Genomic DNA, 6,000 nt, shown 5'->3' on the forward strand with positions numbered 1-6,000 from the left:
TGTAAAACATCAGGCATTAAAACATTTTCTGATACAGGGCTGCCTTCAGACACATTGTGCTTCTTCAAAGTTTATATTCTTACCTCAAGTTTTGTTTGTCTGATCACTCATTAACATAATTGAAGTTCCTATTCCTTTTGTCAGCATCACTGTACAGTATACCCATGGAGCATTTCAGCTGTAAAATACAGGGGGACAAAGAAAAGAGAAAGATTATTTTATAACCATGTAGGAAATGGTTTGACCTCGTAGTAAATTCTGACTTTTAGAACAACCCTTATAGTACACTCCCACCCTTTTCTATACTGTTAAACTCATTTTCACTACACCATAAATATACATTAATGGGAGTGTTACTGGCTTTTGCCTGAAACATGTCCCTAGCACCTTGACTCTAAAATCTCAAGTTGCTTGAGAAAGTATAAAAGGAAAAGCATAGAAGCCCAGGGCAAGCTAGTTGCAAGGGTGTACTTCCTATCTCTCATATCCGCATAAAGTTATTTCCCCCCTTCAGGTCCATTAACAATGTTCTTTAATGAAACAGAGGGTAGAACTGAGGGATGAAGATCCAACAAAAGGCCTCTTCTTCGCTGTAATAGCCCAGCGTGTTGAATGCCCACACATGCATGCCATGGGGTGGGATGACTGGACTCTTATAGTCTATAGCAGGGGTTGGCAAAAAAATTTAGCCGTGGGCTGGTCTACTGTCCCTCAGACAGACCCTGTGGTGGGCCAGAGAAGCGGCACGGGGGGGAGCTGGAAGAACGGTACCAGGGGGAGCTGGAAGAAGAGGCGAGGGGGGTAAGTAGTCTTCCTCCCCACCCCCCACCCCAGCTGCTGAGCTTAATTTCCCAGGGGCTGCCACCGCCACCGCTGCTTCTCGTGGGTAAGCAGAGCGAGCTCATCCGCTCTGCTCTCTGGGCCCCAGGAGCACCAGGGCGGCAGCAGCAGAGGGACGATGAGTGGCGCGAAAGGGCTGGCTCCAGAGAGGGGCTGCTTAAAATGGCACTCAGCCAGCCCAGCCCAGCCCCCTTCCTCCTCTAGGCAGGGCGGGGAGAAGCCAGGAGGGAGAAGGCGCCACCGTGGTGTGTGGGAGGGAGGGGGGAATGGAATGGTGCAGCCCGAACGAACAGAATCCCCATGCCAATCCACGGACAGTCCTCGGGTCAGATCCTGAAGGCAATTGGGCCTGATCCAGCCCACGGGCCTTAGTTTGCTGACCCCTGGTCTATAGGAATCTCGTATGCAAGTGCTTTCTTTACAGCAAGCTAGATTACACCAAATACAAATGCCAACATCTTAATACTGTATATTTTTTGCTTTTTCTGCAGAGGAAATCTCAAAGATAGGCAGATTAGAATCGAATCAGGAATGTTTTTTCTATATCTAATTTAAAAAGTCACTTGCTTTGCCACAAGAGATTAATTTTTATAGCAACATCGGTTATGTTTCAGGAGGCTCAAGCAAGAAAAGATCAGCCCTTGAACTAGTTTCTATGCCCTGGAAGATTTACATCTGTTAAGCTGCAGGAGAGGGGCTATAGCCTGTGTTGCTCACATGATTTTCACGCAAAACGCCATGGGTTCTATCCTGGGTCCCAGCTGAAACTTTGCCAGGCACGACGCAATCGCCGGGTGGTCGAGGGCTGCTTCGGGTCCGAGGCGCCCTGTCCATCCCGGGGGTTAGGAGCCCCGCTACCGCAAAGCGGGGCTCCGGTTGGGGTGCGGGAAGAGCGTCCCGCACCCTGGGCTCCCCGGCAGCGCCCGCGGAGGCTCCGAACCCTTCCCTCGCTCCCCCTGTAAAGGGGGAGTGGGGGTGAAGGGACAACGGAGCCGGGCTTCGGGGACATGCCCCAACCGGGATGCAAATGCGGCGACAAAGCCCGCGGTGAGCGTCTAAGTTCTACCTTTGAAGAATGGAGCTAAAGGAACCCGGTGGTCGTGAGTAAAGAATCAGATTAGAAATCGTGCTTTTGGAACGATCCGGGGGGAAGGAGAAAGGCAGCCTGCCTCCCTCCCTTCGAGCTTAAGAATCTAACCAATTTGAGTGATTACTGCTACAGAACTGGCTACAATGTATTTAAAATTGACACATGAGACTGGCAAACTCCTTTTTTGGGAAGCTAACTAGAGGAAAATATCTCCATTTAAAGTTGCGGTATTTGCGCTCCAGCTTAGGAAAATGGCGACGAACAAAGAGGGGAGTAGAAATATAACACCCACTTCCTCCTCCTCTGCCAGTATGCTGGGTATCGTCCTTGAACTGGTATTGAACTCTGGACTAACGGATGAACAGAGACTCACTGCCTTGAAGGTGGAACTGCTTTATAGAAAAGTCAAAGTCTTGTGTGGGGGTCTGAAATGGAACCAATTGCCCACAGAGGAGGCTTTTAAAACTTTTGACACTTTGGAAGAAAGCCTTGCCAAGGAGCTGAGAGGGTGGATGGAAAGATGGAGAGAAATGAGTGAGCCACTTCGGAGAAGAAATTCGCTTTTTGGGGGTGGCAGCCCCAAGGCGACGTCAAGATTTCTTATATCCAGTCCCCGAGGTGTGAGCTCGGGGGCCAGGGACAGAGAATTAAGGTATTTACAAGAAGAAAAGGAATGTTACAAAGAACCGAAGAAGCTGAGAGATGATGAGATGGACACCTCTGAACTCGTGGCAAGGAGAGGTTTGGACTGTGCCTGGATCTGTGGACGTTTGGAGAGGGAAGCTACATGGAAGTTCAGTGCTGATGCCACCAGGAGAAGAATAATGGACAGAGGGGGTGTGGGGTGAAGCATTAAGTAAAACTTAAAGTAGCCTGATATGGTAAATTGAAATCGGAGGGTGAATACTGTCAACAATATTTTGTTATACTCTTTATTCGAACATGAAAGGAGATATTTCAAGTTTTTATGTTATTAGCAGCAATCTTAAGGATAGAAGAGATAGATTTGATGCGAATGATTTGTGAAGATCTGTGAGGTGGAGTATAAGTAAAGTGAATTTAAGTGGATTAAGTTTATGGATTAAGAGGAGTAAGATTAAGATGTAGATTAAGATAAGAAATCGATAAGAATAAATGAAGAAGAATTATGACGAGGTATCATTATGACGATGCATTCTTAGTAAAATGTTGAAGATATAATTGAATGTAACTATATAATTGAATTTAATTTCTTTTTTCTTTTTTCAGGAGAAATGGTTATAAAATAGATTAAGGATATAAATTCGAAGGTGAAAAGGCAGGGGAAGTCAATGGTCAAGATATGGAAATAGAAATTTTTTTTTTTTTTTAGAAAGATGCAATAAGAAAACTTGACATTGTTTGTATTTGTTTTATTTGTCTTGCATTTGTTTAATTGTAGGTGTGGGTGTGGGTATATGTTGTTATAGAAAAATGCCAATAAATTCTTATTAAAAAAAAAAAAGAAACTTTGCCAGGCAGTGTCAACAGCACTGACACTAGATGTACCAATGATCTGTCTCAGTTATTAGGCAGCTTCTTGTATACTACTATTTCCTGCAAAAATGACTGGACTGGGTGGTAAATTGGCTGCTGAAATAAACAACTGTATTCAAATTATGTTGACATAGGGGGAAACAAGTGAATAATAATTATATTTAAAAATTATTTATTTATTTTATATAGAAATTTCTATCCTACCCTTCTGGTGCATATGCACAACTCAGCACAGCATACAATAACTTAAAATCACATCAACACCACCCACTTCACTGCCCCACTAAAAACACAACAAAAGCGAAGACCAAAAACACAACCCAACCTTTACACAGAGCTGCTGGTACTTAGCAGGCAAAAGCCTGCTCAAAAAAGAATGTATTTACCAACAGGCAGCAGGCAGGCAGGGAGGGGGGCTACATGTTTCAAGAAACAAGATACAGTACCGTATTCCACAACATTGGTGCAGCCGCTGAGAAGGCACTATCTCATGCTGCTCTCAACCATGATCCCATCAACCATGCCTCCACCCCAGGTTGAACACAGAGATGGGCATCTCCTTCTGATCTTAGGGAACGGGCAAAATACTACTATGGAAGGAAGTAACTCCTCCGATATTGTGGACCCAAGCTATTTAAAGCTTTAAAGACAATCACCGAAGTCTCAATTTGTGACCAGAAACAACTGGCAACCAGTACAGACATTGCCGGATAGGTGTTAAGACAGACCTACTCCTACATTCTGAGAAGTTCAGCAGAACCCATAGGGATGTACTCCCTCTGTCTAGTTCCCAGTGGAGGTTGTCTACAAAGTCAACAAAAGCTGCTTTGGTTCCAACTTCAGGCATGAAGCCAGACTGAAATGGATCATAATCCATTTTATCCAAGAAACCCTGAAGTTGATATTCTACTATGCCTTCGTGTACCTTGCCAAAAATGGTAAACTGGAGACTGGTTGGAAATTGCCCAACATGATGGGGGAGGGGTTTAGAGGGGACTGTTTCAGCAGGGGGTTGTAGGAAGTCAGAAACTCTTTTTACATAGGTCTGCGCTCCTGTGAAGGTTCCTGTCAGTCTGAAGGCAGGTTCAGGCATTCAAGATCTGTCAATGACGAGAGGACCGTATACTGTCCCTCCATACCACTTGCTCAGAACAAAAACAAAACAAAATCCAAGCCCAAAGTACCGGTATATCCTGCTAAGTGAAGGAGACCCAATATAATTTGGGATAGCCCCATAGTTGCTTTGGAGGGCATAAAGTCCTGAGCCACTTCCAATAAGGTGGTCTTTGCGTGGATGTCAAAGTCACTCAGTAACAACAGGCTGGGAAACTCCAACAACATGGAAAAATACCCTAGCTAGATCACATAAAGAGCCTGTTATACAACAGAATCTCCCTTCTGTGCCAGCCATCTACCTCAAGAAACACTCAATGATTCAAACAGGGCACTAGGTCAGGGTGGATGGAATCATGATAGACCATGGCAATCTGCCTCCCTGCCTGCCCATACATCCACAGCGTCAGCTGATGGCTCTACAGAGAAACCTGGTACAGAGAGCTAAAATATGTTTACCCATCCACTTCTTCCAACCAGGGCTCTGCAATACATTCCAGGACAGATCCTGGGGGGGGTCATATTTTACCACATACTGACATGGCATTCGAAAACACTACCTCTCTATGAGAATGAAAATAGCAGTTTGCAGATTGTGCAACTCTCTTTTCTCTCTTGCTTAATTTAATTTAAAGTACAACACCCCCAAATTGGGGGAGGGGAGGAGAATCAAGCACTCCAGATCATTATTCTTTGGAGATGAAACTAGATAGTAATCATCTTGTCATGAGTTTTTCAAATGATCTGCCACTTACAGACCAGACTGACAGGAGCCAACTCTTCTTATGCAATAGAGTATATTGTAGGGCGGGCAACCAACCATGTGCTCACCTTCAGAATGCATAGTATTCGTTAAGCTGTATGCTTAAAACAAACCTAAAGCGGGTTCTCCATGCATCCAACTTAATGCTCAAAGGAACAAGGACTAATGGCCACTGTGCCTTGTTAGGGGTGCTGGGAAATGTAGCTCTGTGAGGGAGAACTACAGTTCCCAGGATTATTTTGGGGTATGCGCATTAGATGTGCTTTAAGCGTCTGGTATGGATCTGCCCACATACTCCATGAGGCAAGACCATATGCAAGAGCATGCTGTCAGAAGATAGGCAACAGCTAGAAACCATTCTGCCTTGAACATTTCTCATTTCTTCCTGATTCCAGCCCTCAGTAAAAGACCTGGTTCCACCAAGTGTGGGACAACATGAAAAGGATGGAGATGAGGTAAGCGCCAACACATTTGGACACTAGGCTAACAGCTGCTGGAAGGAGGATTCACTCAGTTCCTGACAGTCACCTTTGTGCATGGTCACTGAACATTCACTGCTCCTTCCTTAGTTCCCTTCCACATCTGCAGAGCCTATTGGTTCTTCACTAGACCCTACAAGTGAACATACAGTACGAAGTATTCCCCCTTCAAAGATGCCAGTTCTAGCCAGATTTGTTCC

At 45.0% G+C, this 6,000-nt stretch overlaps 1 protein-coding gene across 6 annotated transcripts in view; it reads right to left on the bottom strand.

The window, feature by feature from the left end:
- The window catches only part of SIPA1L1 (signal induced proliferation associated 1 like 1), a 116,337-nt gene extending 116,134 nt beyond the window's left edge, over positions 1–203 (bottom strand). For 4 of the 6 annotated variants that reach the window (XM_033146567.1, XM_033146551.1, XM_033146560.1 and 1 more), the window contains exon 1: positions 84–203. The gene's annotated coding sequence lies outside the window, so the exon portion shown is untranslated. The remainder of the gene's footprint in view (positions 1–83) is intronic. The other 2 variants (XM_033146542.1, XM_033146536.1) reach the window with 1 other exon arrangement.
- Positions 204–6,000: the final 5,797 nt, after the last annotated feature.

This window comes from Lacerta agilis, chromosome 1, assembly GCF_009819535.1.
Source record: "Lacerta agilis isolate rLacAgi1 chromosome 1, rLacAgi1.pri, whole genome shotgun sequence".
Lineage (NCBI taxonomy): Eukaryota > Metazoa > Chordata > Lepidosauria > Squamata > Lacertidae > Lacerta > Lacerta agilis.